This window comes from Parasteatoda tepidariorum, chromosome 2, assembly GCF_043381705.1.
Source record: "Parasteatoda tepidariorum isolate YZ-2023 chromosome 2, CAS_Ptep_4.0, whole genome shotgun sequence".
NCBI lineage: Eukaryota > Metazoa > Arthropoda > Arachnida > Araneae > Theridiidae > Parasteatoda > Parasteatoda tepidariorum.
In genome coordinates, this window is record NC_092205.1 from 86693708 (window position 1) to 86708261 (window position 14554).

The 14554-nt window shown below is 26.8% G+C and overlaps 1 long non-coding RNA gene across 2 annotated transcripts in view; it reads right to left on the bottom strand.

The window, feature by feature from the left end:
* Window positions 1-5492: 5492 nt before the first annotated feature.
* LOC139425029 (uncharacterized) overlaps window positions 5493-14554 on the bottom strand; it is a 187641-nt gene continuing 178579 nt past the window's right edge. For both annotated transcript variants that reach the window (XR_011636210.1, XR_011636209.1), the window contains exon 3: window positions 5493-5643. This is a non-coding gene — a long non-coding RNA (uncharacterized lncRNA). The remainder of the gene's footprint in view (window positions 5644-14554) is intronic.

The following is a 14554-nucleotide window of genomic DNA, read 5'->3' on the forward strand; positions in this document are numbered from 1 at the left end:
AAAAAAAAAAAAAATACCTTACTACAGAAGTTTAAATGCAAGGTGTGTATATACATAAGAATATCCACTCCTAAAATCGGAAAGAACTTGCTAATTTAATGATTCCAAAAAAAAAAAAAAAANAAAAAAAAAAAAAAAAAAAAAAAAAAAAAAAAAAAAAAAAAAAAAAAATGAGGAATTATTTGCAGAATTATTAATTATTTATTATTAATTATTTATTATATTTTATTTAATTTATGTATGTGTTGATTAGGAAGAATCAAAAGTATTAAAGGAAACTAAAACATCAGAAGATATGCAAGAAAAGAAAAATGGCGAAACAGAAGAAGCTCAAAATCAAATTTTAAAAAATATTTAGACAATTTTTATAAAATTTTTACAATTTCAGTACAGTTATTTTTGAACTAAACTGTAAAAAAAATTATGCTTGATTAAAATGTTTAAATATTTAATTTTCTTTGTTTCCGAATTTTCTATATCACGAAATCTTTAGTGTCTCCGTTCGAATTCATAATATTGAGATTTAACTGTATAAGAAAATATTTATTCAACTATTTAAACATTTATCTTATATTTTTTTCATATTAGCATTTCTCATATCATTGTTACATGAACCAGGGCCTGATTTATCATAAAGCCTGAGAGGCTAGGGCCCCCACATTTCTGCCCCCAGTAAATGTTACAAATATATTCTATTTGTGTTTTTCATTAAATATTGTCTATTAGAACTAAGAGTTAGCAAAAATTCAAATAAGTATAACCTTAAAATTTACTTATATATCGTAATTTACTTATATCATACATAATTTAAAAACTCTTCATAATTAAACAACATATAAATTCGGTTTAAAGTAACAAACAGGGGGCCCCTATCAGTTCTGTGCCTCGATCCCAAGAAGCTTTCCTAGAGCAGGCCCTGACATAAGCAGTCGAGCGCTAATAGGTTATCGGATAGAATTAAAGATTAGTGCAAGAAAAATATAATTTGATTAAAAAAATAGAATTACAAAAATAGAATTATAAAAATAAATTTTGCAAAAAATCAATTTATTGCTAAGCTTCTCGGTGACCCTTGTTTCAGTTTTTTCATGCCTTTTCAGGCAATCTGAATTGTTTTGATTTGTATCTTCGATATCCTGAACAGGAAATAATTTATTAATTCAAGTATACACAAATACAGATTTCACTAATATAAATATCCGTCTGTCTCCAATAAATTTCTGCACTTCAATCAATGTCAATCTAAAAAAAAAAGAAGAAAAAAAACTCTGAAGATTCACCACACCCTAACAGTTTTAAAAGATCTGCAAATGAGGAGTATTTATAATCACAACCTCACGGTAGAACTGAATTAGGGTAGGAAAAAGTGAGCTTAAAGCTAGATTTCTCTTAAGTACCTCACTAAGATTCCCCCGTCTTTATCGAAATATCTACTAGAGAACACGACTAGAATGTCACATCAGATTAATTTTTTTTATATATTCTTGAGCAAAAAAAGGAAGAAAAAAAATTGGGAATAAAGCAATAAATTATTGAAAAGAAGATAAATATTTTTCAAACACATTAATGAATATTTTGCATTGAAGTCATATTTTGATTTAGTTTGTAAAATCGCTATTGATTTTTTATTTTGTCAGCTTTTAAAAGTCAAAAGCATATCGGATTATTTTACTGATTATTTATTCATTTGTTTACTAACTTACTTATTTATTTTCATATTAAGAAATATGTTTTTCTTTTCTCCCCCCCTTTTTGTTTCCTTCATTTCTTTCATTAAGTTCTAAGGATTATTATTATTTTTTTTTGTTGATATAATTTTCAACAAACTGCTTAAAAATAGATCATATATACAAGAATAAATAATAATAAATAACAAAATAACGAACAAAACAAAATAACATAATAAACAAAAATACAAGACATGATATATTAAAAATTGTTATACTCATGAAAACATAAATAAACACAAGGTTTACATTATATTATAGAATTTACGTCCATGCATGGTGTTCCATAGTCATTACACTTAATATATATTTTTAGAATATGTATCAAAAGTGAAGTAAAGAAATAAACAATATGTCAATTTTAACTGCTTATGTTGCTGAATTCTTTTGTAGTTTTTGCATGAAAAATGCTGAGAAGTATTTCCACAGCACTTCATGTTCTACAGTGTACAATTTCCTTCTGTGTTTGTGAGTACAGAGATGTGTACAAAAATGAAGAAGTGTTCAAGAAGTTGAGCTGGTTGTACCCAACGAGGACGCCACAACGCGAAAGAAAATTTTCGTCGCAAATTCTTTCTTCTTTAACCTAGAGTAAGTCATAAAGTTTCAGTTGCTGAAAGAATTACTTCAAAATATTAAATTGCAATCAAATTATTAGAAGAGAAATTCACCGTTGCGTAATCCCAAGTTATCTTCTCAGAATTTACTTTAATTTTCGTATTTTAAAATTTTCTCTTCAGTATTTGAAATTTCATTGATTACTCTAGGTTTGTCTAATCTCACTTTTTCTATACTTTAAATTTTAAATTCCTAATGAAGGAAAACAAGAATTTGCTAGGAAAATTTTCTTCCGCTGTATGGCGTCCGAAATTTTAAATTTGTGCTTTTTTGATACTTTTTTGTACTTGACAAACTTTTAAGGGTATGGCGCTCTCAGATCTCGATCTTCTGTTCTATATGGACTGATGCAGAAAAACTTAATGCGTGTGCGACAGAATAGCGAGATGATGTCAAATATTAATGAAATGATTTCATAAGAAATGTTTATTTTCTTTTGTTAAGACCATGATGGCTGCCTTCTTACAGGGATGAGAGTAGTCAGAAAGTAAAAAAGAGGAAATTCATATATATATACTCATGGACAAAAGAATTAGCGCACCAAGAAGGAGTCGTCAAAATGAAACGAAATTTTACTTACGTAATGACTACTTTGATATCTGTAAATGATTAGAAAATCAGAGAAAAACGATAATCTTTCATTTTCTAATCATTTACTTATATCAAAGAAGTTATTACGTATGTAAAATTTCGTTTCATTTTGACGACTCCTTCTTGGTGCGCTAATTTTTTTGTCCATGAGNTACACACACAACAAAAGTTCAATTTTTAAAACTGTAAACCATGTGATTATAAATCCCGATGATTAATTTAAAAATTATGTTTAATATGAATAACATGCATGATTTTAAATTGAGAGAATATGAATCCCGATATGAGGGTTTTAAATCACATGAATATGGAACTCCATATAGAATTTTAAGAAATGCGAAAATACAAATCATGATGCGTAATTTTTAGATCACGTAAAAACGAATCATGATGCATAATTTTTAAATCGCGCGAATACGAATCCCAATGTTTAATTTTTAAAGCACGTATGAACACGAAAATTGATGTTTGATATTACAACCGAAAAAACGAATCACGACATTGGATTTTAAGTTTGCGTAAATACGAATCGCTACATAGGGTGTTAAAAGCTCGTAAATACAAAACCGCGATATTGGATTTTTAAGTCTCGTAAATAAGAATCGCAATGTACGATATTTAAATCGCCTGAATAAGAATCGCAACGTTCAACTTTTGCATCAGGTAAATAAGAAAATCGATGTTTGATAATAAAATCGCGATTTTAAAAATGCATAAATACAAAACGCGATATTGGATTTTCAAATATCCTAAATAAGAATCATGATGTACGATATTTGAATAGCGTAAATAAGAATCGCTAAGGGCAGCTTTTAAATCGGTTAAATACGAAAATCGATGATTGATATTATTATCGCGCGAATAGGAATCGAGATACTGTAATCGAGATATTTGCATATTTCTAAAAGGCTAGTTTTTATTGCTTTTGTTTAAACATAATAAATAAAAATTAAACAAGAATTATTGAATGAGCAAATAAATATTTTCACCGCAAATCCACCTCTATCCCCNCCCCCCCCCCCCCGTTTGCTTTCACGCCAGAAAACCGGAAACAGCGACGTTCGAATTACGAAAATACAAGCTATCCGGCGGACGGATAAAAATACGGAAAATCTTATTTTCTCTGCGTAAAATCTGAGAAAATGGTTAGAATAAGTAAAAATGCGAAAGGGTAAGCAGCTAGGACGTAGTTTGAATTTTCTGTTTATCTTTGAAAATCGTTAATAAGTATAATTATTTTATTTCAACGGCTGAATTTTTTCTTAAAAGTGGGATATTTATTTTTAAAAAAATAACGAGACTATTAGAGAATCGGTGTTTTTGATAAAAAGGCTGAAATTCGAGAGACAAAACGTAAAAATCTCATCTTTGTCAACCAGTTTTATCCCAAGGAAATGATTTTTAGAGAAACTTCAGAGGAAGGAATGAGGACTTCATTACTTTCGCTCCGCGGAAAATTAAATATAAATAAAATATTTTAACTTGTGCAAAAAACAAATTTCCGCGGAAATTAGCTGTAAAAATGGAAAAATCTGAAAAAAAGAGGAAATCCGAGAATCCGCGGAAGAATCACATCCCTGTCATGAATATCATGTAAAATAATCTTCTTTAATGATTTATAGTTTGAAAAATGTTAAGTTAAAACTAAGAAAGTACAAAGGAAAAAGAATAGCTATGCCAAATAAAAAGAGTAAATTACCAGTCAAAATACATACATAATAAAAATTCTTAATGATATTTCTAATTTAGAACTACAATGCATAAATTATCTTAATAGTTAAAATCTTCTTAATACATTTCTGATATGATTGATTATTAACCTTGTCCAAATTTATTTTTAATATAAAAAGTCAACAATCTCTCGTTTTTAATGCAAGTAATTAAAGGTTTTGAGTAAGTAATTTAAAACTTCACGTTTCTCAGGTTTTAGATTTTTTAAAATCTAATCTTGATGCAGTTTAAATTGATGAAAAGCGATTTGAGTGATGTTAAAAATTCCCTTTAACATTAATTTTATATAGAGAAAGATACTTATCAAAAATCTAAAAACAAAAAACTAAAACCAAACTGTTTTCTACTTAAATATCTCTTTAAAATTGTTGCTTGCAAAGTTGTATTGGCATAATTTTGAGAGAGAAAATTTATAAAGAATGTAAAATACCGCACGCTTTATATCATTAATTCTGATTCGGTGACGGCCTAATCGAAAGATATTGTCAAATAAAGTAAATTTCCATCACAAGTTTATTTGCGAAAATTAAATAAAAAGGATAAAAAACATATTTAAAATTTTCCCACCCCTTCTCCACCTCTTTGTCAGTTGAGTTCGGTCAGGAAAAGAAGAGCCTCTTGATATCAACTGATAAAAATAGACATAACACACATAAAAACACGTAAAATAAATTACAATTTAAATATTTTAACTTCTTTTTTTTTGTACATAAATTTACTTTAAGTTCAAATATAACGTATGTTTAAATCTTTAATATGCACCAATAATTTTTTTAAACTAATAGAGATACACGTCTAAGCTGACAACACATCACTTACCGGTATACTGAAAATCTATCAATGATCAATCATTTACAGATGCAACAATTAAGAATGCGTTTCTATCGGGATAGGAATAAAAATTATCCAATGGAATAATGCAAACGGAAATTGATAGTGGAACATAGATTCAGTTCGGCCTCTGACTTGGACATCTCTGTAAACGAATAAACTAGAGTAAGTATTATTTTGATAGAAATTACATAAATTCTTTTTGATAAATTATCTTTGCTTACAGTAAAATTTATCACACAACAGAATTAAATAAAAGGGAAATAAACAAACAAAACGAAACAAAAAAGGAAATAATGCGTCATTCCTGTTGATAGAAAAGCTTTGCAGTGCAAAGGCTAATAATAAATAATGTAATTGATATTTAATTAGCTTATTAAGTTAAAGGCAATTGGGAATATATCCGTAATATATTTGAAAGAAAGAAAATGAAAACAGTGGGTAGTTGCATTTCAATTTCTAAAAGCATGTCAGTTTGAAAATTATAGTTATGAGAAAGCGATTTAAAAATCTGTTTGAAACTGTAGGTATGCACAAAACATGTTTGACTATTTCGTAGATGGTTGCGAAAAACGGAAGTTTCACTTTAAAAACTGGAAAAAAAATTATTATGCTTTCAGGGGAAAAAAATATCGTAAACATTGATATTAATAAAAATATTTTTTAAATAAAATTTGAAGAAAAAAAAAGAAAAAAGAATTATTTATTAATTATTTTTAATAGTATAGGAATAGTGTAATTTATTATCTTGATTATTAACTATTAAATATATTATATTATTATTAACTATTAAATATATTTCATATTTATTTTACCTATCAACCTATTACCTATTAACAGAAATTTATAACTAAAATTAACGGAATGCTGTGTGCGAAACTTCATAGAAAATAAAATAAAATAATAATACCAAAATCGGAACTTTTCAGTTAGCAGGGAGAAAGTAAAAAGAAGTCAAGAAATTTATACCTCAGTCAAGCTTTTATTTGATATATTTTTATTTTATTTATTTTTTTAAACGCATAAAAATTAAAAATTAAGTAAATTTTAAAAAAATTATAAAAGAAATCGGCAAATTTTCTTGCGCCGGCTAGCCGAAATGTACTATAAATTATGTATTCATTATGAAGTCACTACGCCCTTAATTTTTAATTTACATGTTTTCTTTAAATAAACTGTTAATCAAATCAAATGTATTTCGTACTAATTTAATTTACCTATGTTAATCAACGGACACCCAATACAAAAACTTTTGATGTAACAAAAACTATAAAACATAATCTCTGAATTTCTTTTTAATAAAAAGTTGAATCAAATCGAATGTATTTTATTAATCACATTTACCTATGTTAATTAACAGAAACCCAAAGCGAAAAATAACGGAATAGATATATGCAAAACTTCATCAAAAATCTAATTAAACTATAATACTAAAAATATATTTTCATTTTCCTATGGCTATGTTAATTAGCAGAAATCCAAAGAGAAAAACAAAAACAAAAAAAAAAAACAAAAAAAAATAGCTTTGCGCAAAACTTCGTAGAAATTCTAATGAAACCATAAAACTAAAAATAGATCTTTATTTTCATGTCCCTGCGACGATGTTAATTAACGGATGTCCAATGCGAAAAATTACGGAGTTAATCTACGAAAAACTTCAATAAAAGCATAATTAAATGAAGGTATTAAAATTATATCTTTATTTTGGTGTTACTACGACCATAAAATTTTATCTCCAAGTTCTCTTTCAATAAAATGTTTAATCTCAAACACAGATCGTTTTCGAATTTCTGTAATATTATTTATTTCATAAGTTTGTCGTCAGTTGCTACATTAATAGAATCAGATAGCAATTTTTGAGTTAGTAAGGCGCTCACTGTGTGGCCGGCATCTTTAACTTATCGGTCAGTTGTTAGTTTTTGATAGCCCTTCTTTGAGATACGCCATATCAGACTAATTTAAATGACTTGGCCTTTCGCCTTAATAAAGCCTTGGCGGGTATTTGTTTGGCGCATTGTACAACTTGAAAGAAAATCCGCCAAGGATAAAGAATTTTAAAAGGAGTCATAATTCTTTCTCCGTTCAAATAAATAAAACGTTTTTGCATAATAGGGCCTGACCTTTTGGGAGGCTCATAGCCATAGAAAGTGAATCAGGAGTTGCTGTTAATTTAGCTGGATTTTCAGCCATTGGCCAGCTGGTTCCAGAATTTGTACCGCCCAAATAGTTCGCGCTAAGTGCTTTTTCGTGTTAGGCTTCGTTTTTATGAGACGGCGTCTCCCACACCAATTACTAGCGATATTTTTTTTTTTTTATTTCTGAGAGAGAGGAATTCATTTTTTTCATTTATTTATTTTTTTGACGTCTCTCATTTTTGATTGTGCGTAAATCAATTTTTTTTCTGGCGTTCTGCTCTTTAACAAGTTGCTAGTTATTACAAAGATTTACTTAGTGTTTTTTTTTTATTCTTATTTTATTAAATATTTCGTACTCTACATAACGTTTTACTAGAACAATTCATAGATAGCTTTAATATAAATTTGATTAATACGGTTCTTTTAAAAAAAATAAAGAATGTGAAGACTATCTAATTAATCTTCCTAGAGAAATAAAGAAACACGTATCAAACACGTGATAACTACAAATAGTTTAAAATTAAATATATCTACAGCTTACATTTGAATTTTACCAACAAATTTTAATTGAAGTGGAAAAGGCATCCCTTATCTTAAAACATAACATTTACCAATTTTTTTTCTTCTAAAATAAAAGCCATGATCTTACTTTATCAATTTACGGAACATTCCTGCATTCATTCGGCTCTGCAATCATTATTTAAAAATGCTTGTAATTTTTTTAAAATTACATAATAAATAAATACAACTTAAAATTTAATATAACACAAAAATAATTTTTTCAGTTTATTTTATTTTATTTAATTTTTAAATTTCGAAATATAACATATCTGCAACAACATCTGCAATCTTTCTTTAAAAATGCTTATAAAATGTGAAAGTGTAATTCTTTGCAACAGATACAAAAAAAAAAAAAAAAAAAAAAAAAAAAAANAAAAAAAAAAAAAAAAAAAAAAAAAAAAAAAAAAAAAAAAAAAAAAAAAAAAACATAAATAAAATTTTCGTTTTCCTTTTTTTTTCTAATTAAAATTTATTTTACGCCTCTTTTTTCTTTCTTTTTTTTTACTTGATTATATATTTTATGCCATAAAGCCTTACTAAAACATTTTGCAAATTAATTTAATTCAATAATATAAACTGGATTCCTATAGTCCTTTAAAAATTAAAAGATTAAAACAGACTAATAATAATACGCGTATATTTTACACTCGTGATTGAGCCATCTAGTTAATAAATAAATTTATGCACAGTTTGGATTTGAATTCCAGCATCAAAATTAGATTGGATTAATTGCTGATAAAACGGGAAAGTATCCACTTACTCTAAACATATTATTTAACACTTTATTTATTTTCATTATAAAATAAAAATCATGACCTAATTTTATTAATTTATGAAACGCTCCTGAATTTTTTCAGGATAAATTCATTCTTGGTCAAACATTTGGCTTTGCAATCTTTCTTTAAAAATGCTTTGCAAATCTAAATAAAATTTTCAGACTTTGTTTTAAAATTTTAAATTAAGATTTATTTTAAGCATCTTTTTTTATTAATACTCCATTTAATATTTTACAACATAAATCTTGACTAAAACATTTCATAAATTATTTTCATGCAATAATATAAACTGCAGGATGCGTAGCCAAATCTTTCAACAAAAAATAAGCACCTTTTAAGTACTTTTTAAGCACTAAAAATATTTTTAAGCACTATATACATTAGCAAAATACAAAATAATTTTCAGAAAATTTGCATGATCATGATAAAATAACGTAGTTTCTGACAAAGAACTCTTTTCTTGATTATATTAGCCACCATAAAAAGATCGAGAGATTTTTCGGTTCGATTTCAGAGGGAATGAAGCTTGAAATTAAGAATATCGTGCAAAATGCAGCAGAATTGCACACGAGAGAGCAAGAATCTCACTGAACACAGCTCAATATATGCACATGCGGACCTGCAAGTACTTCGTCAAACATGTAAAATGATTGGTGCTTTCATATGCTACCGACCAATGGTACGCCGAAATGCATTGTGTTTGAATGAATCGTTAAAACGTTGAATAGAACAATCTGAAAACCATGCTTTTGCATAATACGTGGCGAAAATCGACACGGTGAAGAAAAAATCTCAATTTCGAAAAGGGAAAATTAAGCACTTTTTAAAAACACCCAATATAAAAGCACCTTCAAGGGCTTTTAAAAAGGGAAAATCGAAAATAAGCACCTTTAAGCACTTTTTAAAAACGCAACGCACCATGAACTAGATTCGCACAGTCCTTAAAAAATGAAAAAGTGAAGACAAAGTTATCTTCTTAGAAAGATAAAGATACTCATTTTATTGTAGTAATTGCTACGTCTTGTTTTTAAATAAATCTATACGCAATTTGAATTTGAATTTCAACAACTAATTTTGATAGAAGTGGTGACAAAGCGAGAAGTAAACACTCTCTTTAAACATACTATTTACCACTTTTATTTTTCTTCGAAAATAAAAATCGTGATCTTACTTTATTAATTTACGAAACACTCCTGAATTTTTTCAGGATAAATTCATTTTTGATCAAACATTTGGCTTTGCAATCTTTAAAACTGCTTTTAAAATGTAAATGTGTGATTCCTTTTAATAGCTCCTAAAATAAATAAAATTTTCATTTTTTTTAATTCAAATTTATTTTACTCGTCTTTTTTTATGATTTGATATTTCATGGCATAAAGCTTTACTGAAACATTTTGTAAATTATTTTAATGTAATAATATAAATTGGATTTGTAGAGGCCTTTAAAAAGGAAAAGATGAAGACAAACTTATCTTCTTAGAAAAATAAAGATACATCTGCTATCTTTCTTTAAAAATGCTTGTAAAGTGTTAAATAAATGTGCAATTTTTTTCAACAGCTCATTTGGCGCCGCAAACTTCCATAAAAAATGTAAATTGCACAGTTATGCTTGTAAAACATTAACTGCGCATTTCCTAGCAAAACTTATCATCATCTCTAAACATAAAATAAAAAAATAAAACAAATATATATAAATTTTTCAAATTACGATTCATTTTTGTCATTTTTTTTTAGCTCTTACTAGATTAAATATTTTGTGCTCAACATAAAACTTTACTAAAACATTTTGTAAATCATTTATATACATAACTCGTTTATAACATATGAACATAACATACCAACATAACACGTGAACATAACATATCAACATAATATGTAATAACATGTGAACATAAACTGAATTCGTAGGATCCTTAAAAAAACTTAAAAACTTAAAATTATCTTCTTAGAAAACTAAAGATACTCGATCATACTCGAGTTTACTTCAAATAGTTCATTTACTCGTTTATTTACTAGTTTATTTCAAATTTACTTCAACTAGTAAATTTATGTACAGTTTAGATTTGAATTCCAAAACTGCAAAATGGTAGCTAAATCGAGAAACTATCCTCCCTCTTTTGTCATAGGTTCACGATCTTCTTTTTTCTTTTTTTCTACTTAAAAGGAATAATTTTAATTCAGTAATTTATATTTTTTTAATGAACTGATTCGTAATAAAATCATTCTTGGGGAAAAATTCCACTCAACTATGCAATAATCAATTCAACTATCCAATCATTCTCGTAGAATATCAAAAAAATAAAGTGTGCCATTTTCAGTGACAGTTACAAAAACATAAATCTTATTCATTTTTATTTACTTATTTTACTTTATTAAGTAACATAAAATACTTTATCCTTACACAAACTGGAATATGAAAATGATAAGATGCACGCATTCATTACTACATTCAGCAAATTTATTTTAAATTATCATCTTTAATTATAATAATTATTGAGAAATAAATGCTCCAGAAATATGCGTTTAAATTAAGGCAGAAAACGAAAATTAAATTATTTAAAATTGATTTAATAGTTTTAAGAACATATTTTTTTGGTTTTTATTTTTATGATTTATTTTAAAAGAAAAATGAATTATGAAATGATAAACTGAAGTAAAATCATTAAATGCCGTTTTAAGTTTATATAATTTTAAATAAAAAATATATTAATATCGATAATATAAAATTGATAATTTTTTTATTTTTTTTATAGAAGCTGAAAATTATCTTAAAGATTTCACAGAATTAAGTAAAATATTACACAGTATAGTTACTTTGTTGAATTTTTTTTTCGATTTTCTATCGTAAAGAGTAAATATTTTTGCACAATACCTACAACATGCACACACAACTTTTAATAATTTTAAACTATGTAAAATTAACTCTCTTTTAAAATATGCCGACGAGAGTGTTTTGGATCAATTCAATCAATTCATCTGTGTCAATCATCCTAATATTAGCTGTTTTTTTATTTAGATAGAAAAAAGGCAAATCTAAAATAATTATTTTTTATAATTGATTAATGAACATTAATTTGAAATTATATTATATTAATTTATATTTGCAATTATTTTATATTGCATATTATATTTATTGCAATTATATTATATATTTGCAATTATATTATATTAATTTGCAATTATTTAGATAGAAAAAAAGCAAATCTAAAATAATTAATTTGTAATAATTAATTAATGAATATTAATTTGAAATTATATTATATTAATTTATATTTGCAATTATTTTATATTATATATTATATTTATTGCAATTATATTATACATTTGCAATTATATTATATCTATTAATTTGCAATTATTGACTAATGAATATTAATTTGCGTATATAATAAAGATTAATTTGTAATAACACTTTAGTTTATAATTAATGTATTATTACAAATTATTAATATATTAGTTATTAGTTATCTTAAGCATTAATTAGTTTGTTATTTAAATAATATAAACTATTTTACAATAATAATTATACGATTATCAATTTCCATGTTTAAACAACATAAAGTCAACTTGTTTTAAATTAATCAAAATACGCCTTTAATTTCATCTCCTTAAATTTTGAACTTAGAGTTGATGATTTTAGTTTAAAGTTCACCACTAAGAGCATACTTTGATAATTTATTTATTCTTTAAATTTTATAGCAAGCGGGACACTTGCACAGGCAATAATCAGATTCTTCCTCACGCCATTTGAACTTCATATTTTTCTGACTCTTCCATATTGACAGATGAGCTATTAATTAAGTATAACTGGCATTTGAGGAGTAATTTCCAGGAGTGTTGACAGGTTATCTGTTAGGGTTTCGGGGGTCGCAGTTTGGCGTGATTCTTGAAGATGGGTGTCGCCATGGCGCCAAAGACGCAACCACCCATCTTTCTTATCATTCTACGCAATCGTATGCCTTGGGTGTCATTTTCTTAAAAATATTTTTCGACATTGTGCCATGTTTCCAGAAAGAAGGAAACCAACAAGATCATTAAATAATAAACTAAAAGAGATTTATCTCAGTAAAAAAAAAAAAAAAAATTTGAGGGTAATAAAATGCATGAAATGAAGGGGAATAATGGGAGAAAAATATACAATAGAATAAGGAGACAGTTGAGGCACTTAGAGCAGGTACGGCAAGTATCTACCGATTTTTTTGAGTGCTCCTCACACTATTGTATTAATATATTTCGCTTTGGCTATATTGATACAATATCAGAAAGCACTCTTTTTTGTGAATATAATCGTGTGGGCTGATGAAAAGATTACATCTTTTATTTTCCGGTTTTCTTGAAAAAATTTCATTCTCTTCTTTTTTTTTTAAATTAGTGGGGTTTTTTTTCATTATTATTCCCCCCCACTCTTTTTTTTCATATGTCTATAATTTTCCTTTGTTTTTCCTTTGTTTAAAATTTGACAAAAGTAATTAAAATTTCATCCTTTAAAGTTTCAGTGTGCTCACGAGTACATTTTCTATTAATGCATATTATTTAATTACTTATTATTCCCACTTTCTCTTTCTTAAAAAGGAAACTTTGTTATTTTGAAAATAAATTTGCATTCAGATTTGTCAAATTATCACAATTATTCCTATTTCGGGAGTGGCGATGTAATCCCATTGTATTTATTCTATTATATTTTTTATGATTAGATTTTCGATTTCATTAGAGTACAATTAGAAAGCGCCTTAGATATCAAGTGTGACAGAGGATAAATCTTTGTAAGTTTCATTTTTCTTTCCTCTATTTATTTTTACTCCCCCCTTCCCCTCTCTTCCAGTAAGACTATTTTATAAGTCATGAAGTATATGACAGCCATTATATTTTATTTCTATAATTAACAACATATTAAAATATTCGAAAACCAACATTTTTATTTTCGCTATTATAATAATTAACAACAAATTAAAAAATTAAAAAACCAACATTTTTATTTTTGCTATTATAATATTTAACAACATATTAAAACAATTGAAAACCAACATTTTTATTTTTGCTGTTATAACATAATAAGAAACTTAAAAGCCAATATTTCATTTGTGCATTCAACTGAGAAAAATCCAGTAGTGTTTCCTTTTTACTATTGAAAATATTCCGAAAATTTAAAAAAAAGCAAAATGTATTTTCTCAATTACAAATAACATAATAGAAAGTATAAATGTAAATTTCCCTGATAATAAACCGAATTAGTTTACTGGTAAGGTACCGACTTTCGGAAATACAGTCATGACTTCCGGAATTCCTAGGGGAGGAGATCTTCCACCCAGTGGTCACACCTCAAAAAGTTCCCCCCAAAATACCATTCAACTTATTCATCCACAAATTTCGCGTAAGTACCCAAATATTTGCACAATGCTTTGTCCGTCATAGAATATGCGAAAATTACTCCACTATATGACATCTCAATTACTCTTTTTTTCGCCAACAACTCTCTCTGGAAGCAAAGGGAATGGGGGGAGGACTGTTAACAAGAAAACAAGCTGAGGGATCCCTCGCTTCATTTCCCAAGATCTAGAAGGCGCCAGGCTCTGCCACCTACCGT